General features: G+C 42.0%; 1 protein-coding gene across 7 annotated transcripts in view; it reads right to left on the bottom strand.

Moving 5' to 3' along the window:
* The window catches only part of PLPPR1 (phospholipid phosphatase related 1), a 486,000-nt gene that overhangs the window by 226,690 nt on the left and 234,873 nt on the right, over positions 1–24,437 (bottom strand). For 4 of the 7 annotated variants that reach the window (XM_074361920.1, XM_074361916.1, XM_074361917.1 and 1 more), the window contains one exon: positions 2,427–7,879. The exons of the other annotated variants lie outside the window; for them this stretch is intronic. The gene's annotated coding sequence lies outside the window, so the exon portion shown is untranslated. The remainder of the gene's footprint in view (positions 1–2,426; positions 7,880–24,437) is intronic. 7 annotated transcript variants of the gene reach the window in all.

Genomic DNA, 24,437 nt, shown 5'->3' with positions numbered 1-24,437 from the left:
CATGTGTGTTTTTCCTCACCAGCCTCCAGCACATAATAAGTGCTGATGCGTTTTTTCTGAATTTTGAGAGAAGCCTAGAGGGAGGATGGAGTATATAGAATGTGAGTTACAAGCTTACAGGACAGGACAAACCTATCTTACTCTCTCATTTCACATGTGTTAATTCTTCTATTCACAACTAGATTATAAACACTTTGAAGGCCAGAATGATGTTGTACCATTTTATATGAACTCCAACGCTAAATATGGGATAGGCTGTCAATAAATACTTGAAAATAGAATCTGAATATAATCACAATTAATTGAACTTGCAGATGCAAGAAGAGGAAATATAAAGAGGGAAAATAGAGCTCTAGTAAAAAGCAAACAATAATCTTGATCTTTTCTTGCCAAGTTTTGCAATGAAAATGATGTGAATATTCACCATGAAATAAAAAGGGACATATGCTGACAATTATATTTAAACCCCCATTATGCCAATTTCTTGAAAATATTTCTGGAAGGGTATTTACTTCACTAGTTGTTTGAAAAAAGAAAAAAACCTTTCAGATGTCTATCTTACTGGATGCTTTTTAAAAATCATAAAAGTGAAGCTGTTTTAATAATCTGCATCCTTTTCCAAGTCCCCTCTTTTTTTTCTTTCTCAAAAACTTCACTTTTGACAATGTTGACTTATGAGTCAAGTTCTCTCTCATAAGTGAACTTTCTTAATTAACCTCAACTATATCATGCTTTCTCCCACTTCAAAGAAGTTACAAAATGCTAAAAATTAAAATTTAAAAATGTCCCCAGAGCAGCAGAGAGATGGCCTCCTCATGTCATCTTAAAGAGAACACTCTCTTTCAACCCACAGTCACAAATACTGGATCTGAGCTTCTAGCGTTTTCTTCTATCAGCATCAGCTTGGCTTCCAGGTTCCCCACACACTTCTCTTACAAATCCAAGGCTCCTGAGGTACAGAACCCCCCAAAATATACCTGTCTGCCCATCCCACCTTCCAGGTATGAACAAAATGCCAAGACAGAGAAACTTGCATACATGGCATTTTCTAGACTTAATGAACTAATCTGTGATTATTCTAAAGGTTAGCTCAGGAATAATCAATTCTTTTATACTCCAGATGTGACATTCCAGAAATCTCCAAATTAGAGACCCACCTGATCAATAAAAGCCACCAATCACAGGAGAAGTAGGAGAAGGGGTACAGGAATTCAGTGAAGACTGCAAGGGTACCTTGCTTCCCACTCGACCTCTCCTTGTCTCAATTGGCCTCTAGTCACTCCTCCCCTAAATGGCCATCATCTGTCCCTCTTCCAGTCCCCTTTGTCCCAGTCCTGGACTCCTCACACGCTGACCCAGTCTCTGCTGATTCAAAGGACCTTTAGATTTGAGGCAATTCCCAGGTGCCAGAGGCTCTCTGCACTCTGAAACCCCGCCACAATGGAACTGGCATTTTAGGGAATCCTTTTCCCGGGACCTCTTCCCTGGGACCGAAGAGATGTCCAGAACGGTGCCTGTCCACCAGCTAGATTATCAGGCTGCAGAGAATGTCTCCCACGGAAGAGGCCAAGAGGAAAACAATATCCCCACAAAGAAAAATAACCCAGAATCCTTCACATATTCCACATGTGTGTGTTTGTGTCAAAAAACCCCCGGGCAAAAATAAAGCCCCAGCTTCCCTCGGCTGCAGCCACCACAGCAGCCCAACCCAGCTCCCAGTGCTGCTGCCTCTGTGCGAGCAAAGACAGCACCTTCCCGGGGGAAGAGAGATCACGGCGCCCAGCGTTTCCAGGAGGTGATTATGACAAACCTTTTAGTAACTCATCATTCATCCTCACACTGACCCGAGGCTCACCCCGGCGCCTGTGGCACTAGCGCTGAATGAGAAAGCCAAAGGCTACCCCTCAATTCTCCAGGTGACACCCACCCACCCCCAACTACGATGCGCCTAGGATGCGGGGTGGGAGAGGCGGAAAGGATGACAGCTGCCCACGCCTGAGGGAAAATCAAAGGCACAGCTTACAGCTAAGGGTGAGAAATCCCAACCCCCGCCGGGGCGGGAGGACTTGGCACCAGCTACCTGCAGGGCGCCCCCGCCCGCACGCCGGCTCCCATCGTAGCCCGGAAAGCAGCCAGGAGGGTGGAACGGGACGGAGGGAGCCTCCACGCCCCCTTTGTCTCCACGTTTCCCAAATGACAGGGGAAAGTTTACGAACTGGGAGGGTGCAGTTTTCCGCTGGTTCAATCTGACACCTCCCTTTCTGGGATCGCCGTCTCCCTCTGCATTGCCCCGGCGCCGCCTTCATCTGCACCTTGATGCCCGCAAGCCGGGTTTGGGCCACCTGCGCCGCCGCTTCCGGCAGCGAACCTGCCCCCTGCAGCCCGGGCGTCCCGGAGCGGCCCGCGAGCGCGGGCGCCCCACTCACCTCTTGCTCGGAGCTATCTCCTGTGCGCCCTACTGGGCCATCCGGCTCCTGGGAGCGAGCTGCATTCAGGCAGTGGCTGGAGACACGCTCCCCGGGCTCTGCTGCATTCTGCCTGCGTGGGAGATCCAGCCAGCGAGCGCGCGGTGCGGGCGTGTACGAGTGTGTTTGTACGAGCGTGTGTGCGTGTGTGTGTGTGTGTGTGTGTGTGTGTGAGAGAGAGAGAGAGAGAGTGTGAGTGCGCGCGCGCGTGGGGTGGGGGTGTGCTGGATCACCGATCCGCCTCGGCGCCCATTCCGCGCTCTGCCTCCTCGTCCGCCTCCTCCTTGCGCGGCCGCTTGCACAGGGTCCAGGTTTCAGGATCTCCTGTTTGTTTAATGAAAGGAAGGAGCAAAAGGCTGGCGAGGGAGGGGGCGGGGGGGGCAGGAGAGGCGGGGGAGGGCTCCGGGCTGCGCATGCTCAGAGGGGGACCCTGGGTGCTTACTCCCGAGCGCAGGCAGAGAGGAGAGCGAGCTAGGGGTGGGAGGCGAGCTAGGCTGCGGCCCCCCCCGGAGTCGCAGGGGCCCGGCGGAGTTCCGGGAAGGCAGCTGGGAAACCCAACTGCAAAGGTGTTCCTTGCGCGGGGACTCCCTGGCGCCCGCGGTGCGGGAAGCTGGTAGCGGGATACCGACTCATCCTAGGAGACAGCTTCAGCTGTGAGTCCTCGCAACGCCGGGCTCTGCTCTCCGTGTATTTTTAGTGCTTGCGCCGGGGTTCCTGTGGACCGCTGTGTGGCCTCTGCGCGGCGAGGGACCCGGGTGCGTCTCCCCGGGAGCGTGTCCCCGGTAGTTCACGAGGAACCATAGGCAGTAGGTCAAACCTGAACTAAAACGAGTTTCCTGGTCTGTGCTTCTTTCTTACCCCCTCCCAACTTCTACTCTGTGAAGAGCAGAAAAGGCAGCTGTCCACTCGGGTACCAAAACAGGTTTGCTGGGGCGAGGGCGGGGAAAACACAAAAACCCTCTCCCAAGAACAAAGCGGAAGTGGAAGGAAGGTGAGTGCGGAAGGCTCCATACTCAGCCTCCTTTGGTGTCAGGGTTAGATGGAGGAGACATTGCCCTATTCAAGAAGGCCAAAAGAACAATAGAGCCATTGTCCCCCTTGCCTCGAATGCCGAAGCAATTCTTCGCAAGTGGGGATTCTGGCTACTTGGTGAAGTGGAAGAACTGTGAAGCTGAAGACAGCCCAGTGAGAGAACCCGAGCCCGCTGTGGCGATGGAGCAGTAACCTGAGGCCCGGTGAAGAGCTGGGGGAGAGGCTTTGCGAGTAGAGTGGAAACTCTTCTTGGTGAGATTGTTCTATGAACAAAACAGGCCGGTGGTGAGGATCCATTCAAGAGCTTCCGAATTCAACTTCCTCCCTGTTTGATCACTGTCTTTCTTCCCATTTTCTCCCCTACAGAAGAAAAGCCATCCCAAGCAGGGAACTCCCTGTAATGATATCAGGACCTCCTGTTTGTTCATTTTTGCTCCCTCCAGCAAAGGACTACCTTTTGGTCACCCTAGCGTTGGAGGGATGGAAGACAGCCTACTCTGTGCTAACCTTTTTCAAGCTTTCATTAAAGATCACCTCTGAGCACCTCCTCTACGCAGAGCAGGCGAGCAGATGCCTTACTGCTGAACTCTGACCCCGTCCCATTCATCTTCCCAATAATAATGCCAAGTGACACTAGAACAGCAGGACAATTAGATCAAACCCTAGAGCACACCCGAAGGAGAGAAAATAGCGTGTCTAAATACCATCAACAAAAGCAAAGTTTAGGAGAAAAGATATAGAAGAAAGGAAAATAAGGAAGAGAAAGGGAACGTTTTAAAAAGTGAGAGTATCCTGAGTGTTAGTGGCTGGTTCCTTCTCTCAGGAGTCCCTTGAAAGGAGCAGAATTGCAGCATCTCTTTGCTTAAAGGATAGTGAGTCTGGGTCTCTATCCACCAGGTAAGGGAGATCAGGTTCTCCTGAAAAGCAGTGAAGTCCCCAGAATGAACCTCTCACTGTATTTGGGGCTCCTACTTCCATGCCTGTTTTTCCTCAGGCCTTCCCCTTGGCACCAGGCTTCTTGGAAGGCATCCAAGACAGATCTGCTTATTACCGCTTTCCCTTCAGAACGGTGAATAGCGTTCACCGGAATTTCAGGGTGTTGGCATTGGCAGGGCCTCAAGGCAGGAAAGCCATTTTCCCTGCCCTGGTCTCCTTTAAGACCAAGGTGAGTGCGGGTTCTGAATCCAAGAAGTGGGTGGACCTGGAACAGGAAGGTGGGGCCTGGGTGAGTGCAGGTCTCAACTTGGCAGCTCTGTCACTAGAGACAGTACTGAGGCCCTGCCTCCAGCCACGGTTTAAGTGGCCAGTGCCTGGCCAGGGAGCACACTCTCCTTTGAGCCCTGCCTTGGGTGAGGAGGAAAGGAACGCCACTCCCCTCGATGCCTGGGACACTGTCTTGACCACCTCAAATCTCCAACAAGGTCAAGGAGATTTAGAAATTTGGAATTGCAAATTAGGTGGAATCTCTTTGGTGCTGCTAGAAGAGGGAAAGTAGCAGTTGGGGAAGAGATTTTTACTACCCGAGGAGAGTGGGGGAAGCACCTTGGACACTAAATGAGATGACGCACGTAAAACACCTAACGCAGTGCTTATCACATAGCAAGCTCTCTGTAACTTTTATTAACTTGGTGGTTAACATTTTCATTATGATGATTTTCTTTAAAAAGCTGATGAGTTTTTTTTCCCCCAAACTTAAACAAATAAAACAAATGAAAGCCAACTGCCTTCCAATTTTCTTTTTGACTTCCTACATTGCCCTGTCACCCATCACCCTGAGCACGGATGTATTCACATCCATGAGATGAAAAGCAAGTGCTAAAGCTGTGTGGCAGTGTGAATGGTTAATAACCTCACCCCTCCACACTCAGGTCCAGACACAAGTGCATTTTCAGTAACACGCCCCAAGCACTTTTTGCCACTTATACCTTACAGGGATTAAGCAGTTGGGTCTCTGGCTACAATGCCCCATTGACATTGGCTCACCAGGCTTTGTTATTTCCTTTCTTTCTTTCTTTTTTTTTTTTTTTTTTGCCTTCCTTCTAATTTTAGCTATCTAATGTGTTACTCCTCCTAGGTAACAGAATGCCCGAAGCCAATTAATATGCACACATCTGCAGATGGTTGTGAGGGAAATTAATGGTAAGAATATCAGAGGCTGCAGGTATTTTCAATGCCCCTTAAATTCTGATTCCAGACTAAGCATTCATCCTCCTACCCAGTGGACAACTCCTAAACTTTGCACCTCTCTCACCAACAAACAAACATGTCTAATGGCCTCACCTCCTATATCAATAAAATAACAACCCAGTATTGTTGTCTGGCTGTGAGTGAATTTTTTTCTTGGAGAGCTAGCTATTTTATTTTAAAAAGAACTAGCAGTTCAAAATATAGCATCAATACAAAAAATTCAAAATAAATAAAAGCCAGTAATAGATACAATGTTTGAACATAAAACTCTCTAGAACTATGGATGCTGTAGTGATAGCTCAGTTCTTAGAAAATTAGATGAAAGTAATTCCATTAGGTGATGTATTCATGAAATAATGTAACAACTCTATGGTGATGCAGTATGTGTGTAAGCTGTGCTCTGAATATTGTCTAATAATTATGAAACAGTGTTTGCATTTGACTTGTGTTCCCACTATAATATTGGTTATTTTCAAATACCACCCTAATAAGACAACTAGATTTGTAATTTTTTCTTCTTATAGAAATGCCATAGACAGCAGTCTTTTTTGGTTCAGTAAAAATGTTCAGCTATGACTAAAAGGGCTAGACTAGTGATGTACCATTATGAGAGTCCAGATTTTTCCACGAAAATCAAAAACTATTACAACACTTTCCCCATAACCCTTTCCAAGTACTCTTATTGCCATTCTTAACACATCAAGTCCTTTATTACATATGACTTGGCCCCACCTTGGTTGGTTATGAGCCATAAAAGGGCAGAGGTTTATTTCTTTTTTATTTTGCGGATTCCTCATGAAAATAAGCAAAGTGGTATATGTTCAGTAAATGTTGAAAGAGTGAATGAATAAATACATAGCCAAAAATAAATTTCTGGGGATAAAATGTCAACTTTGAAAAAGGCTCCCAAGTACATGGCACTTTGTACTCCTCATAGACGATGAAGTCAAAAGACAATTTTTTAAGGTTTTGTGTGTGATTATCTAAAAATGGGAGTTGGATGAGAAAGGCAAAATAGCTTTCTAGACACAGGTTTTATCCCCTTGGAAACATATAAATCAAGCCCATTTTAATTTTTCTGGTTCAGAAAAAGAATGCATTTTGGTTCAAAGTGTATTATTATTCAAAGGATAGCTTCATGCTGGCCAACCTAATCCAGCCAGAATAATGTTCTAATGGATTTAACTTTCCCCCAAATAGGATGAAATAGTTAAGGCAATAGTGCTTAGAACTCTCTTTCTCTTCAAAAGAAATCATTCAAAAAATGAAAAGAACCACCTCCAGGATCTCACCCCCGACACTTCTATCATTACTGTCTTGAGTGAAAAGGACCAGTAGGAAGTTGGTTCTGTTTCCGTGGAAGGGAATCTAAGGATGGGGAGGGGGTGGGGAGGAGGGAGACTAAACTATAAAAGGTCTCAGCTCTGATCACAGCTCCCCTGAGCCAGGGGTAGGAGAACGGGAGGACCAGGTGATTGGTGTCATGGTTACCTTTTCTCTTGCATTCCTGCACCTTGTAAGAGTTTCTTGAGAATGGTCTCAGAGAGGGAGAAGGAAAGATCCCAAGCAGAAGCTGCAGCCCTTTATAACCTAGTCTCAGAAGGAACACATCATCACTTCTGCCACATTCTGTCAATCACACAGGCTACAATGGAACTCTCTTAGTTTATCTTCATTGGAGGGGACTCTATAGTTCTTGCTGGGACCATGACTGATTTTAAGATTTTTTTTTCTTATTTATGGACTCATATCACCCATGCTGAACCTAATGCTTGTTGCTACTTCATCAGCTCTGATTCCTGGGTTCCCCCATATACCATGATTTGGATTCTGAGTCATTACTCTTCATATGGCCCAGCCCCCAGGACCCATGCACTTTTGTTGCTGGGAATTCTACCTAGTTCTCCATGGCCTCACAAGTGGGACCCAGGCACCTATTACTGATTTCCCTACTCTTTGGTTCCACCCATGGTGCCATCATTAGGAATTAGGAATTGTTAGAATCATGACTCTACCTCCTTTGTACTTCATTCACTGTAGACATTCCACTGCTAGCAATTCCTGTCTGCTGATCCTGCCCCAATCCAGGAAGGCCTTGTCTGCCAGAGCCCATCAGTTTCTCTTCTTCAGTTGTCCTGTGCGGCCAACATGGAACCCTTCACTCTCAGTAATACTAGCATCTTCATTTTTCTCATCTGTAAAATGAATGGTCTAAATAAATCTCTCAATCATTACTTATTAATAGTCTAGCTCAGGATCAACCAACTCATTCTGAAAAGAACCGGACAGTATATAGTTTAGGCTTTGAGGGCCATGTGATCTCTGTCACAAACTACTCAACTCTGCAATCACTGACAGTGCATAAAAGAATGAGAATGGCTGTGTTCCAAATTTTTTCTTTCTTTCTTTCTTTCTTCTTTTTTTTACAAGACAGGTGGTGTGCTGGATTTGGCCCACAAGCTAGAGTTTGCCAACCTTGAGTCTAATTCTTCATTTTCTGCCCTTCACCTCTGTCACAAGAATGTGTCAGGTAGAAGGAACCTGGAGAGTCCTGCTTTCTGTTCTGCTGGGAGGAGAATAATAAAAGACGTGAAATTGGTGCAGGAAATCTAAGTCCACTGGCAGTTTAGGGGATCCTTGTCAGCGTGGCTTTCACACTATCTTAAGAAAACACTTTGAAAATTATTTTTTTCCTTTTCTGTAAAGCAGTTGGCCGTGTTTTCCACAGGGAACAGTGGCAGCAACAGTAACTATACTATTTTTAGCCTCAAACTGACTTGTGCCGCCCTAGAAATTTAATGAGAGGAATATTTTAAAAGAAAATGGAAAAAAAAAAAATAATAGCATGAGCACAATACGCCTGCCTGTGAAAATAGGGCAGGTAAATATATTCTAATTATGACTGGCACCTTAGAAAAACTGCCTCTCCAAAGATAAACTCAACCCCAATAAGAAAGAATACCTTCTTATGGAAGTCCCAATAAAGGAGCAACGTCTCTACTAAGTTGAACTTACACAAATTTGGCTGCTGGCTGAGCATTTTTACACATTCAGCCCAGAGTCACGAAGTTCAGCCTATCAAAAAGCTTCACTCCCCCAGAGCAATCTACAGACTCAATGCAAACCCCGTCTGTATTCATTTGCTGGGGCCACAGGCTGGATGGCTTAAATAACAGAAATTTATTTTCTCCTAGTTCTGGAAATCAAGGTGTTGGCAGGGATGGTTTCTTCTGAGGCCTTTATCTTTGGTTTGTAGATGGCCATCTTCTCTTCGGTCTTCACATGGTCTTCCCATGTCTGTGCCCTAATCTCTTCTTTTAAGGACCACAGTCATATTGGATTTGGGCCCACCCTGATGACCTCATTTTAACTTAATTACTTCTTTAAGCTTCAATCTCCAAATACAGTCACATTCTGAGGTACTGGGCGTTATGATTTCAATATGGGAATTTTCGGCTGACAGAGCCCATAATACTATCAAAATCCTGGTGGTGTTTTTACAGAAATAGAAAAATCCATCCTAAAATTCATGTGGAATCTCAAGGGATACCAAATAGCCAAAACAATCTTGAAAAAGAACAAAGTTGGGGGTCCCATTCTTACTGATTTCAAAACCCACTTCAAAGCTACAGTAATCAAAACAGTGTGATCCTGGCATAAAGATAAACATATAACCAATGGAATAGAACAGTGAGCCCAGATATACTCACACGTATGGTCAAATGATTTTCGACAAGGATACCAAGACTACTCAGTGGGGAAGGGCAGTCTTTTCAACATATGACGTTGAGAAAACTGGACAGCCACAAGTAAAGGTTGGACCTTTACCTCACACTATACACAAAGTAAACTCAAAATGAATAAAAGACCTAAACATAAGATCTTAAACTACAAAACTCATAGAAAAAAGCAAAGGAGAAAAGTTTCAAGACACTGGATTTGGCAATGATTTCTTGGGTATGACACCAAAAGCACAAGCAACTAAAGAAAAAGTGAATAAACTGTGCTACAGTCCAGTTAAAATCTTCTGGACATCAAAGGATACTATCAACAGAATAAAAGGGCAACCCATGGCCTGGGAGAAAATATTTACAGATAAATAATCATATATCTGTTAAAAGGTTAATATTCAGGACATATAAATAACTCCTATAGTCTGACAACAGCAAAACAACCCAATTCAAAAATGGGCAAAGAACGTGAATAGACGTTTCTCCAAGGAAGATAAATAACATCCCATGTGCCAATATTTCATATGCCGATATGCACATGAAAAGGTGCTCAACAGAGCTAATCATTAAGGCAATGCAAATCAAAACCACAATTATAAAGATAAGAAGCAATAGATAATAAAGTGTGACTTTCATGGGAAGAGAAGAAAACACACTAAAATTATCACATCACACCCACTAAGATGGATATTATCAAAAAGAAAAAAAAAACAGAAAATAACAACTGTTGGTAAGGATGTGGAGAAACTGGAACCCTTGTACACTACTGGTGGGAATGTAAAATGATGCAGCCACTACAGAAAATAGTATGACAAGTCCTCAAAAAATTAAAAATATCAATTATCATGTGATCCAGCAATTCCACTTCTGGGTATATACCTGGGGATGTCATCCTGGGTGTACACCTGGGAAACACACGAGGTAAGAAAGTCACTCATTCATTCTTACTTTAAGTTAACCAATATGTACTAAATGTGTGGTGCCAGTGTAATCAGAGAATTTGAGGTCAAGAATTCCAGATAGAACTCTGAGGAAATGATACCTAATATTCTGACTGTGTATTTATGTCATTTTAAAATTACAAATGTATTTGTTAAATAACAATTCCATGAAAGATATAAAGGAAATGCCTTGAGGACTTAGCTAAAAATAATCTTAAGGTATTACTGGACTAGCACAGTACAATTGTAACCATCTAACTTTGATGTAGACATGAGTTATGACATAAAATCATTTGATTAAACTTTTTAGGAGTATGTCTCCTAGTCCTTGGACCATCCCAGAGCCCCAGTAACTTGTAAATGACACATTAACCCACCAAAGTGCCTACACCAGTCTTCTGACAGGGAAAACTCAAGAAGATCACTGAACTATATACCAAACTATACAAATCTCTTCACAAAATACCAATGATAATTAACATCATCATCAATATCATCAGTAGATAATCTACATCAGAACTAGTCACAGTTAGTCTACACTGCTTGGTAAGCCAATGATTCAGTGAGGTAACTACTATCCATTATTTTGGCTTGCAGTATTCCCTCTTTGACCAGTAATGGTATCCATATTTCCTTCAAGAATCCACCATTCTTCAACTACTAATACATGTGATTTGGGGGTGAAAAGCCTCTCCCACTTCCAAGCATGGACACAGAACCCTGACCTACTTAATCAGAATCTCCCATTGCCCTAGACATGCAGTATCTCAGAGATAGCAAATGATCCAAACCAGGAAAATTAGATTAAAATCCAGGACTTTTGCTGACAGGGAATAAAATGTCTCCTTTTACCGGGGATACTAAGCATTTAAAATGTTCCAAGCCTAGGAATGCCAGGAGAAAGACCTTTGCATGTTTTTAAATCCCTCAGCCTAGCCATGCCTTAAAGTATTACCAGACTTTTCAGTTACTTAAGCAATAATTTAGTTTTGCTTAAGGCACTTTAAATTAGATTTTCATTCCCTGGCCCCACTGAAAATGTCTTTATGGATACATTAATCATGGCATCTCTTTAAGTAATAATGACAAACAAAAGGGAAGGCAAGCAAAGGGTGGAAGTAGTGTTTAAAGGAGATCTCTGGTTGCACCAAGACTGATTTCTAGCCCCGAACATTTAAGGCAGTCTTCCACCCATGAGCGTATATCTTACGCGAGCTCTTCCCCTTTTCTGAATTGCCAGATTCAAAGCCTGACACTCTTGGAGGCTGACATCCACTGTTAGACAGATGGCGCTGAGGGGGGTAAGGCAGAGGCCAGGCAGACCCTGCCAACTCATTTGGCCTCAGGCCCAGCCCTACTCTATCACCGCCACTGCTGTCAGTATCCAGCTAAGGCTGGTCTGAGTTCTTCTTACTGTCAGCATCTCTCAGCTCCAGAAGATGACAGTGGTGTTGGAAACTCCTTGTTCCTCCCAGGCCTGTTGGGTACATGTGCCAATCACAGCTTTGTGTGGTCAGACAGGTGTCCCTCAGCACCAAGGCAGGATGAAGCTGCCTCCCACCCCAGAGGCTCCTGAACCACAGGGGTAGTCAGGGAAAGTGCCAGGAACAGCTGTCACCCCTCTGACTGCCAGGCTGATCTGACTGCCTTGGTGGGTGTGCCCTCCTTCCCCACAGCTCCCAAAGTTGTTCAATTCACAAGCATCCACTTCCCAGAAAGAGGGGGATTCTCCTGTTTATCCCTTGCCCCAGGTTCTTCTATTCTGCACCCAGAAGTGATCTAAACTGTAATCTGACTCTGTTACTCACAGGTTTAACCCTCCAATGGCTTTCCCTGACCTGATGTTCAAGGTCCTTCCTGATCTGGACAAAGACTTCATACGTATCAGCCCAAATCTCATCATTAACAACACAACTAAACCTTGTCTCCTCCCAACTATTCCAGTGTACCAATGCTTCTTATGTACTGTTCTAACTTTCCCCATCATGTCTGCCTAACTAATTTGTCCTTCAAGTGTCAACTCAGATACCACCTCATCCAGAAAGCTTCTCCAAATTCTGCAAGGTATAGGAGGGAGGAAGTAAAGTATTTCTCCTCTGTGCTCTCACAGCATCCTGAGTTTCCCTCTGGCCCAGAACTTCTCCTACTATACTGCAATTACACCTACATATTTGTGACTTCCTTTATAAGCTGTGAGCAAACCAAAGATAAGAGTTCTGTCTTCTATTCAGTATATACTAGGTGCTTAGCTTGTGTTTCTTGAGCAAATACATGGCACGTGAATACCTGTGTTCCCTACTAGAATTAGGACATAAAATGTGGCAGTCAATGCTTGACTCTGAAGGGGCATCTCATCTCAGGAGAAAATGTTACTGTCTTCTTCTGCTCATCAAAGGAGTGTCTGATTCAGAGCGGAAGTGGATTGTGCTGGTCTGGATACAGAAGCAGCAGCAGGACTCTTGCCACTGTTTTCCTCCCCTTGTTTCTAGGTCTAATGGAAAAGATCTCTGGGCTCTGGAGTATCCCATCCCCACTTTCACTGAACTGAATGACTTCAGCTCTGTGCCCAAACCCCAGACAGCAGCATATCATGGGTGTGCCCAGAGCACCAGGGAACTAGCCCTGCTTTGGCACATCTAGTGGTACTGGTACCCCCACATGGCAAGCAGCCACCTCATGCCTACATTAATGAGTGTCAGCAGCACTGAGGGCAGTGGGACCTCAGTGGCACCCACAGTGTTCACTCTGTTTATTGGTTTTGTCACCAAGATCAGCATCTGTGCCCATGATGGTGGATGTCAGCAGCAGTTGTGGTATCGGAGCTCCCTCTTCCAGTATAATGGTTTTTTCTTGCCAGCACCCGGAATTAAATAGGGAAATGATTGTTTCTATGTGGTAGAGAATAGGATCTTTTCATTTATACATCTGATACACCATTACTAACTGAAAGAAGTCAGAAGGATACTGTTTGGTTTTTTATTTTTCCAACAAGACCACTTTCTCTAAATTGGTATGGCCTAAGATAACATTACAAAATCTAGAGACTATGCCAAAATAGAACCTGAAACCATGAGCTCAAATCTTGGTTGTGCTCTTTATTTCTCATACTGATACTGAGTAAGATTCCTTGCTAGCCTCAGGGCCATCATCTATAAAACAGGCACAATAAAGACCCACCTCATTGGGTTAATATGTGAATTAGACGAGATTGTGTGTATCCGTGCTCTACAAATGTGGAGTGTGGTTAGCAGCCACTCTGCACAGCACGGTACTTTCTACATAGAAGGCGATCGATAAATATTTGCTGAATCAAAATACAAGTGAGAGATCTCTAGCTCCTAATACAGCCCTGAAATTGTTGCCAGGATAAATGGATAAATCCCTACTTTTTCCATATCATTCTCCTCAGTTAGGGGAAAAGGATGGACATTCACCAGATGGCTGGTAGCCAGGTGGAAAAATATAGAGGACCTGAGCATTTATTCCAGTGAAAAAGATGCCCTCCAAGTTCTGAAGCAGCAGTCACATTTCCTGGGTATCCCCCCAAGATTCCCATAGTCCCACAAAGTTCTTTCTCATACACTCAGAGGAAGCTGAGGGGCGAAGACACTGTAGGAAGAGGTAAGCTGGATTCTGCCTGGACCACCCAGCAGCATAGGGTTTTGCTTGTTGTGGGTGGTGGGAGCAGTCAATACCACCAAGCACTAGCAAACAAAAGCCACTCACAGCCTCACCACCCACTAGGAACAGAGACGGGCAGTCCTGGCTAATTAGTTCTCAACACATGCCTCGCTAGCGGCACCTCTGATGATGGCAGTCATGATTTGAGTAAAATGGGAATGGGCTAAAGGTTGTCAGGTAAGCAGTGGGAATCACTGAGAATCTATACTGGGTACAGATGCAGATACAGACACTTAAGTGGCAGGGTCTGAAAGGGACCAGAGTGTGGGCCATTCCACAGAAGGCAGCTGATGGTTGTCATGCAGGAAAGGGGCAAGGTATTATCAGTTCTTTGTTTTTCAAGAGAAGCTACGAATCAGGTTCTACATGGAATCTTTGATTTTTTTTTTAAGTTGAATAAAACTTTTTTGAAGATGCAAACAAAGAAACCCTGTGTTGGGCAAGAAATCACATCCGCAAGTAGGATTCACCTTTTAGCCAGCCAGTGTGCATCTTCTAATACAGACCTTCTCTGTTACTCTTCAGAGATCTCCAACTTTAATGGAGGTCATAGGGAACATAAGAGCACATGCTAGCATATGTGGATGGCTGGATTATGTTATAGTCACCAAGAAAATATGATGTGCATTAGGACCTATATGAAATGAGAAGTAATACCACAGGATACAGTCTCTCGTGAAGGTGAGTGAGGGGGTGAATGAAGCCTTTACTATGCAGATCACAGAGCTTAGAAGCACTTTGCACGCACACACACGCGCGCATACACACACACACGCACCCCACATTAGGTCTGGATGGCATTACATAGGTAGAAAAATAAGCAGCAAACTCAATAAAGTACTGTAGATAAATGGAGAGAGCATTGTGCTAGAAAATACAGACTCCTTGATAATTGCAATTCACCTAGCTTGGTTTTCTCATCTGTTAAATGGCGATGAAATTAATGCTTCCTTTGTAAGACAGCTTAGAGGATTTAAAAAGATAGGCTTGGCACCTAACAGACTCAGAGTGTTGGATCCTCACAATGCCATCTTTAGTGGGTTGGCTCCATGGGTTTGCACATTGCTACTGAAGAAAGGGTCACTGGGATTATCTTGACAGGGCTGGTTTGGAAAATTCAGTTGCACTGCTGCCTCCTGCTTCTCTCATTCGAATTTTCCACTGAGGTGGGGGTGAGGAGTAGTAGGGCACTTTCTCAATAGAGTGCTCTTTGCCAATAATGAAGTCCTTTCCACAGTGGGAAATTCAGCAGAAAAATTAGGTTATCACCATTTTTTATCACAGCTGACATATTTCACTTCACCACTGCCTGTGCAAGATCTTCATAAAAATGGAGGAACAAACACTTTTAATGACATTTTGCAAAGAAGTCTGATGTGTATCCAGGGTCTGATCAGCTCCAGTTGAATAAATGGAGGCTGTGTGGGAGCAGTTCTGAATTTGTCAGCATGTCCACCTGTCAATTTCAACGTGCATTTACTCATATTTCCTGTCAGTCTTCAAAGCTAGTCTGCTCGTATGACTGGTGTATGGATCATACATAAAATGGGCAACACATGTAAATGTCTGCAAATAAAAAATGAAAACAACAGACAATTCCTTACTGGCCACCAGCCATGTGTATTCATCAAGGGGAGGAAACTAGCCCAAAAGGCCATGATTGATGTGCTGCTCATTTCTAACTGCCACTCTTCAGACATTCGAATGATTGTGCTAAAAACTATAGGAGTTGCCAATGAGAAGACAGGGTATTATTTCGTGAGAAATAACAGATTCCTTCCCATCTCTGTTTTGATAAGTGTTGAAATTTATGCTTTCCATTCTAGAGGCTACAAGCTCCAATTTAAAGTATGAATGGAAGGCTTCTTTTGGAGAATAGGTAGAAATCTATTGTTATGGGTTGAATTGTGTTCCCCCAAAATTTATATGTAGAAATCCTAAACCCCAGTACCTCAGAATGTGACTTTATTTGGAAGTAGGGTCACTGTAGGTGTAATTAATTAAGATAAGGCTATGCTAGAATAGGGTGGGCCCCTAATTCAGTATAACTGAAGTACAAAGTCTTATACAAAGGGGAAATCTGCACACAGAGACACACACAGAGAATGCCATGTGAAGACAGGGGTCCTGCTGCCACAAGCCAAGGAACTACCAGAAGCCAGGAGAGAAGCCTAGAACAGATCCTTCCCTAGTGCCTTCACAGGGAGTATGGCCGTACTGACACCTTGATTTCAGGTGTCTGGCCTCAAAACTGTGAGACAATAAATTTTGGTTGTTCTAAGCTATTCAGGTTATGGTACTTTGCTATAGCAGCCCTAGTAAATTAACATACCTAGAAAACAATAACCTAGATTTTGGTCAATGGTCTATAATGAGGAATCTGGATAAATAAAAGGAATGACTTGAATCTTACTATAAATTTTCTCCTGTAATGCCAAAATGGTATTATTTTGTTACACATTTATACATTCATTTTGAGGCATCTTCCAATGAAGGACAGTTACGGAGAAAAAAAGTTAATAAAATACAAATGAAAAGAGAACATCAATATCATCAAAGATAGAAGGAAGGACATATATTAGACAAAAGGATGAGTAAAATTTCTGGAACTGAGCCTCACACTTCCCTGGATGTTTCCTGATTGCCTGACCGAAAAACAAAACATTATACCATAGAAAAGACAGAAAAGAAAAGAAAGATTATACCATAGAAAAGACAGAAAGTTTACCAGTTTCTCAGATATACAAAGCTTTGGTTGATATTTTATTATTTTGTAATTTATCACTATTACTCCTATCATTGTAATGATTAGGTGAGCACTAAAATTAAGGGCCAAACAGTGGTTTCTACTTATTGTGCAAAGCTTGGCTCGTGCCTTCCAATGTGGATTACATATACCCCATGAAGTCCTGCCCACTTAGCTGTTTCTCAGTAAACTTTTCTCACCTATGCCCTACTAAGTTGGGCGTGTAAGTTGCCTGTTCAGTTTCAACAATATTATATTGATGAATTTAATGAGGAATATTCTTACAAAAGTCTAAAAAAGTAGGCAAAATACATTTTATACACAGTGTTAGTATAGAGAATGATAAATTACTTCATTTTAAGCAAAATATCACTATGATCTTCTGTGACAATGTTGTAAAAGTCATCACTTTGCCATAATGTCAATCTGCAGAAAACAGGAAGAATATGACCTAGTTTGAGTATATATTTGGATGAATGTTTCCTCTTTCTTGTCCCAGCTGAGACTAAAATAACTCTGCCTGACTCCAACTGGAATCAGCATGTATTCATGCAGGAGATGGGGCAGGATGGGGTTAACAACCACTTTACATACAGGTGTAACAGAACAATGGGGAAGTTTCTTAAATGTAATCTGAAAGGAAATGTAAAGAAGAAGACCTTCAATTTTTCACCATATAGAATCATACTTGGTTTCACAGTAGTCCCCTCCATGGAGCTGCTATATGCATAGACAAAGAGGATGATGTTAGAGAACTCATCTCTAAAACAAATATTACTTCTAAAGAAAGTGACAAACGGCCAGTTTAGACTTTCTACTTCTTATTGAGTCAATATTAGTAAGCTGAATTTTTATAGTGAAATTTCCTTTCACTGAAATTGCAAATTTATTGACATAAAACTATCCATACTATTTCAATTCATGGTTCAAAATCATTTTTCCTAAGAATTTTAAAGGCATTAAACATTGGCTTCTGGAATCTAAAAAGTCTGATATAAACCCAATTTCTGTTCCTTTGTAGGAAATATATTTTCCTGCAATTAAAAGAAATTGGGATTTCCTTTTAATTACTGCCCTGAAACTTGCTATGGTTCATTTTTAGTTGAAGTATAGTTGATTTATAATATCGTGCTAGTTTCAGATGTACAGCAAAGTGATTCAGTTATGTATATATATTTTTTTTCAGATTATTTTCCATTATAGGTTATTACAAGATATTGAATATAGTTTCCTGTGCTATATAGTAAATCCTTGTTGCTTATCTATTTTATGCATAATAGTTTGTATCCGTTAATCCCATATTCCTAATTTATCTCTTCCCCTACCTTTCTCCTTTGGTAACCATAAGTTTTTCTATGTCTGTGACCTTCTCTGTGTGTATGTGTCTTCGACATTCTGTCTCAAATCTCCCTTTGCCTCTCTTCTACAAGAACACACATGACTGTATCTAATACTTACCCAGGTAATCCAGGATAAACTCTGGGCTCTCAATATCCCTGACTTAATCATATCATTGGCCACATAAAGTAATATTCAGTCTTCCGCCCAGTAAGGTAGTAGTCACAAGTTCCAGGGATTAAAAAGTAAATTTATTTTTTGGGGGGAAGAGGACATTTTTTCAGCCTACTACAACAAGGCAATCATAGTTCAAAGAAGTACACATCACATGTACTTTTCTTTGGGTTAAAATTCATTGACTCCTTGGATTCCCTATGCTGCCTCTGATGCTCAGTTCTAAAAATGCTCAGTCTGTAAAATCAGCATCATATTATGTAATCCTTGCCTACTTCATGGGCATGTGGAGAAATAAAATGAGATACGACATACAAAGCACTTTCTAAATGGTTGACATACAAAGCATTTTCTAAATGGTATCGTGGAAAGAATATAGGACCTAATTCTACATTCTAGGATCTGGAAACAGACACTGAATTTATATCTTGAGACCTGCCACTTATTAACTTAGGAATCTTAGTCTTTTCATTTACAAAGAAAAGGTGAGCTACACCTATTTCACAAATTTGTTGTCCTAATTAAATGAGATAATGTATGTGAAAATGACGGGCATGCTGCCTGGCTCATAGTAACATTAACCCACCTCCTTCTTCTCTGCTAAAAACGATCCCATACACACTCTCTGTATTGTGACAAGATGTTATGCAGACAAGCTTAGATCAGCAGTTTTCATTTCAAGCAAGAAGGACAAACATAGATAATAACTACTTCAATAATTAATAGACTGGAACAAACCATTCACTGATCCTATGCATGGGAAATAAGGATTCTCTGCCGTGACCTAATTCGTGTCCTTGGCTAACACATTCTCCCTTCTTTGTTCCAGGGAAGATTAACAATATGGTGCAAAAAAGGCCTAGTCAGGGCCTGGAAAGTGTAGCCCAGTAAATCACAGTTATTGCTACTAAGGTTATTATCATTTCCTTGCATTCTAGAAGATACTACTGGCAGTATTACTATTCATATATAGGAGCAAATAAGATTGTGATTCAAAGGTCTAATAAATACCCTAAGTTCATTTCATAGTAGCTCTATTCCCTTTTGCATCTCTGACTACACGGCCCCATTCATTAGTTCGACAGACTGCTGACATCAAGCTTACAGATTTCATTCTTAGGTGATGTTTTACCCACAACCACTTATATCACAGACTGAAGCCCTGATGTCAGGAAGAGGTCTCATAAATGGAGACCTTTGACCAAAAGGGCTCGATGAGGAGCTGTTCTTAGTATTTAAAACAACCCCTACTCTACTTACCACCATTTGATCGGTGGTGTTTCCCACAGATTCATTCTCCATCTTCCTATTTTGGAGGGAAGGGAGAAGCTTCCCTGGGGAATTTTGCACAGTCTTATGCATTCAGTTATGTCCCATGACCTTCAAATACATAATTCCAATTCCAGCCTAGCCTTCTGTCCTCTGCCTCTTGCTCCATGCTGCTTCCGGCCAGGAGTCATAGCCTCTAGCCATATCGGGCTCTCTGAGGGTCCTCTAAAGACTCTCTCTCCAGATTTAAGGTGCAGCCACTTCTCCTTATCCTGTCGCTCTGGGTTCAAAGCAGTGGGAGGCAAGAGAAGCAGTCAGGGGGTGATGTGTAGGGAACACAAACACCTCCTTGGACCTGGTGGATGTTCAAGAATGACTCCAGCTCTGGGGTACTTTTCTGATCTACTGATGACTTCCGTCTGGGTCCTCCTGACCACAATTCTCTTGACCTGGCAGGGGCTCTCCGTCAGCGGACCATCACAAACATCCTTCCATTTCTGTACCCAGTGGTTCACCCTCAGCTTTGAGACCTCTCTTGAACTCTGGCAGACACCCTTTTGGACAAAATGTCTTTTTAAATGACCCCAGGCCAACATTCTTATTATGGACATGAATCCATCTCTTTTCTCAGGATTGTGGTACCTTTGGCCCACTGCTGAAGGGAAATGCATTGCTTTCCAGCCTCTATTCTGCTTCCATGAGCAGCTTCAGATAGCATCTCTCTTTGGTATTCTTAGGCATGGGCAGACATCAGTCCACCATATCCAGGAAAGAATCTTCCCCTTCATTAGACCTCAGGTGAGGGAAATACATTCCTCCCATGCTCCTCCCCACCCTCTTTGAGTGAGTGAAGTATCAGAGTATGCTTCTATACAAAGAAATTTTCACAAAATCCTCTCCAGTCTTCAATAACCATAGTCTCAGAATGTGTGAGTTGTTTGACTAGTTCTATAAAACCACTCACTTTGGAAAATACTATCTACTGTCTTTATGTCTTGATCAAAAGCTAAAGAGGATGCATCCCATGTTAATATCCTTTTTTTTAATTGAAGTAGTTTTACAAGGTAACCTTCATGTTTCTCCCATCTGGTGCCTGCAAAGGTAAAATCTTGCCACTATTGCCCCTTTGTGAACTTATATGTAATAATACTTATCCCCATTGGGTCATGCATACAGACGGTTTACAGAAGCAATATTCATTTGTGAATTTTGTAAGTTACAATCTCATCAGTTGTGTTCTAATCGAACAAATAGCAGGCTGGAAATAACTGGGGCTGGATAAATAAATAACTGAGTTAATTATGGACTTGCTCTTTTTAAAGAAACATTAAATTATGAAGGACTACAAAGAGCTGGGTAATTGCTCCTGATCTAAATTCCTAGAATAAAGAGCTCAGAGAACTGACACCTCGTTAGTTTGCATAATTCATCTGCAGAGGACGTGAGCAGTGCTGGTCTCAACCTTCTGCTCCATCCCTGTATTCCTCCTCCTCCTGATACACGGGGCTCTTCTCACCCCATTTGCATTGTCTGCCCCACTCCCAGGTGTGAGAAGTGTATTCGTTTCCTATTGTTACTATAACAGACTGTCACACACTTAATGCTTAAATAAAACACAAATGTTCTTTCATAAACCTGGAGGTCAAAAATCCAAAATGGGTCTCACTGGGGAAAACCAAGGCTGTATTTCTTTCGGGAGGATCCATTTTCTTGCATCTTCCAAGTTCTAGAGGCTGCCAGCATTCCCTTCCACCTTCAAAGCCAGGATGGTCATCAAGTCTTTCTCACATCACATAATTCTATTTTCTGCTTCCATCATCACATCTCTTTCTTTGACTCTGACTGACTCTCCTGCCTCTCTTTTCCACGTTGAAAGATCCTTATGATTATACTGGGCCTATCTGGGTAATTCGAGGTACTCTCCTTATATTCAGGTCAGCTGATGAGCAACTCAATTCAATCTGCAGCCTTAATCCCCTTTGCCAGTAACAAAACATATTCCTAGGTTCTGGGGATTAGAACCAGGACCTCTTTGGCCAGGGCACCAGTCTGCCTACTACACAAGAAGTGATCCCAGACCGCGACAGAGGTTATGTGAATCCCTCCTTGTCATCCCCTCTCACTTAGAAAGCAGGTGTCAAACCTGGGCTGCTTGTTTGACCCTGGCTTTGTGGCCAGTATCCACTCCATAATCCCATGCACTAGTTATGAACAGAATTCTCTGCTTGTGTTTGTGAACGCAATGTGATTGGAACACATAGTCATGCCCATTCATTTTCATATTGTCTGTGTCTGCTTTGGGGCTACAATAGCAGAGCTGAGGAGTTACAATAGAGACTGGATGGCCTGCAAAGTCTAAAATATCATCTGGCCCTGAAAAAAAAGTTTGTGGATCCCCATTCAGAAGGCTGCTCTCTCTCTCTGATTTATTCTTACTCCTAGATTGTAGCCTTTTATGGTCCCTACTGAAAGCCCAGTATGTGGACCAGGTCCTCCTGGCTTGGGTGGACTCTGAACTTCATTTTTCATACCACCAGTCCTGTTAATCTGCCGTAAACACTGATGTTCCTCAACCTCTAGACTAACACTTTCAGAATCAGCAAATTTCTTGATGAGAAAAGCAGTTTGCTTCTTTCCCAGATCTTGTTTCCTGAAAATCCCTACTATTTTAGTAGCTCTCTAATGCCTTCACACAAATACTATTTCTATTTTGTCTAGTTTTTCGAGTTGTTCTCAGCAAGAAGACTGATCCAAGCAATTTGGTCCACTATAACCAGAGCATATTTTTAGTGCTGTTACTGCATTTTTCTTGCCTCCAAATCCTTATTACATTATCCATTCTTTATATCGTGTTCTATTTGTGTTGACCTTATGATTTCTTTCTAGCTTATAGCTTCTTTATAGCTTTTTTTTAAAAAAAATAATACTCTGTCTCTTAAGGACTATGCTTTCTTGCTTTTTAATGAAGAAGTTCGGTTTATGAAATATTCTTCTGAATCTTACAGTTAATTATTGTCTCAGACAAACTTATCCTTGACCCTTTGGAATACCATTTTTTTCTCCCTGTTTTGTATTAATTTACTACAGCCCTCATTTATTTAGTTTTGTTTCTATCTCTTTATCTATCTTCCAACTAGGTACCTTCTACCCAGGCTTGATAATAAACTGGTTGATTTTAGCCTTATTTCTCAGATAAAACAGCACATCTGCTAATCAGATTTATCCTCAACTACAAGGCACAATGAGGCAGAGTTTCCATTCCAAGTCAAATTTTCCGGCAGTTTCTTCCATCTTCTAGTGCATCTTTCCTCTATTAATGTGAAACATCTTCTCCCAACTGCTTCATTCTTTTGTGATTCTGAACTGAAAGAATTTAAAATTTAGAACTTTAAGATCCCTTTTAAAGCATTTACTGCAATTCAAGTTCTTACATCTCTTACTTTTTACTTTTTCTGAGTAAATATACAAAAGTAGAGTATGTTAGCCATCTCACAGAGAAGCACCTATAATCAGGAACAACTGGTAAGTTTTCTGACTCACTGGTCTATTCGCTGGTTCCAAAGTTCAGAAGACAAGGAAGAAGTACGAAGTTTCTTCTTAACTTTTCGGATTGGGTCTGTTTTAAGAGGTGAAGGTCAAACAGGTTCTTTCTCAATCCCACTTTGTCTGTCCTGGTGGAAATTTCTCTCATATTCTTGTAGTATATTCCCCATTAATCTTAGTTTTTTGTACTGTCTTGAAACTTAGTTTTTATATTTGTATTCCTGTCTTGGCACTCTAGTAATTTAAAGGTCAGGTCTACTACCTGTTAACAGTTCTGCAGAACTGAATCCTGCGGTTATCCAGGGACTGGGACATTCCCTTGATTTCATGCAGTTAAATGCTTTTCATAGATATTCTTCTTAGGCTTTCCAGATTCAAAGGGATGACATAGTTTGCAAAATGAGTCACAAAAATGCAACTGGCATCAACTTAAGTACTTGGCATAAATTAAACTTTTTCTTAAAAATTGCTGATTTGTGATGTGGTATCCAGGAATTTGTATAATCAAGGATTTCTTCTTCATTTACAAGAAGTATTAGTGAGTTATGACAGAAGCCACAGTGTATATTTTCTACTTGTGCATTTTCATTTGGATGTTTTGATGTTCAATGAATAAACAACACTGTACAGTGAAAAGAATCAGAAGACCTAGATTGGAATCCTTTCCTGTAGGTTTCAACTACATGACTTTGAGCAATGCACTTATCTGTGAACCTCTATTTTCTTCCATCAAATGAGAATGATGATAAAGATACAGCTTTACCTACTTCACTTGTTCAGTAAGAAAATGAATTGATATAAGATGTGGAAAAAATCTGTAAATTATTAAGCCCTGTTTTCAGTTATACTCATTTTTAAAAACTATTTCAGAATAAAAGCTGAGAACTACTCTGCTAAGGTTAAATCTGAATCATAAATATTCCTGTTAATCTCTAATTATCCATTCATTCCATAATTGACACAGAAAATCTGTGAACAGCCTATGAGTGATGGAGATAGTTTAAACTTCACAGGTAAATGCATGCTCCCTCCTAGTGACATGTCAGACATCAACCACGAGCACATTTCTCCGCTTCAGGTGCCTTAGGTCCACTCCCCGAATCTGCAAGCAACTTGGGGAAAGCTTAGACCAAGACATTAAGGTTAAAAACAACAAAACAAAACACAAGCAAACAAAAAATACTAAGAGCTATACAATAAGAAATCAATTTCAGACTTACACTTTCAATTGTATTCAAAGGAATTTCATGCTAGGCATCATGGTATGCTGGGGATTTTTCTTTCTTTCTTTTTTTTCCTACAGGAAAACTGGAAACATGCCTTCTTACTG

This window comes from Camelus bactrianus, chromosome 4, assembly GCF_048773025.1.
Source record: "Camelus bactrianus isolate YW-2024 breed Bactrian camel chromosome 4, ASM4877302v1, whole genome shotgun sequence".
In the NCBI taxonomy this organism is placed as follows: domain Eukaryota; kingdom Metazoa; phylum Chordata; class Mammalia; order Artiodactyla; family Camelidae; genus Camelus; species Camelus bactrianus.
This window is presented reverse-complemented; position numbering and strand designations above follow the sequence as displayed.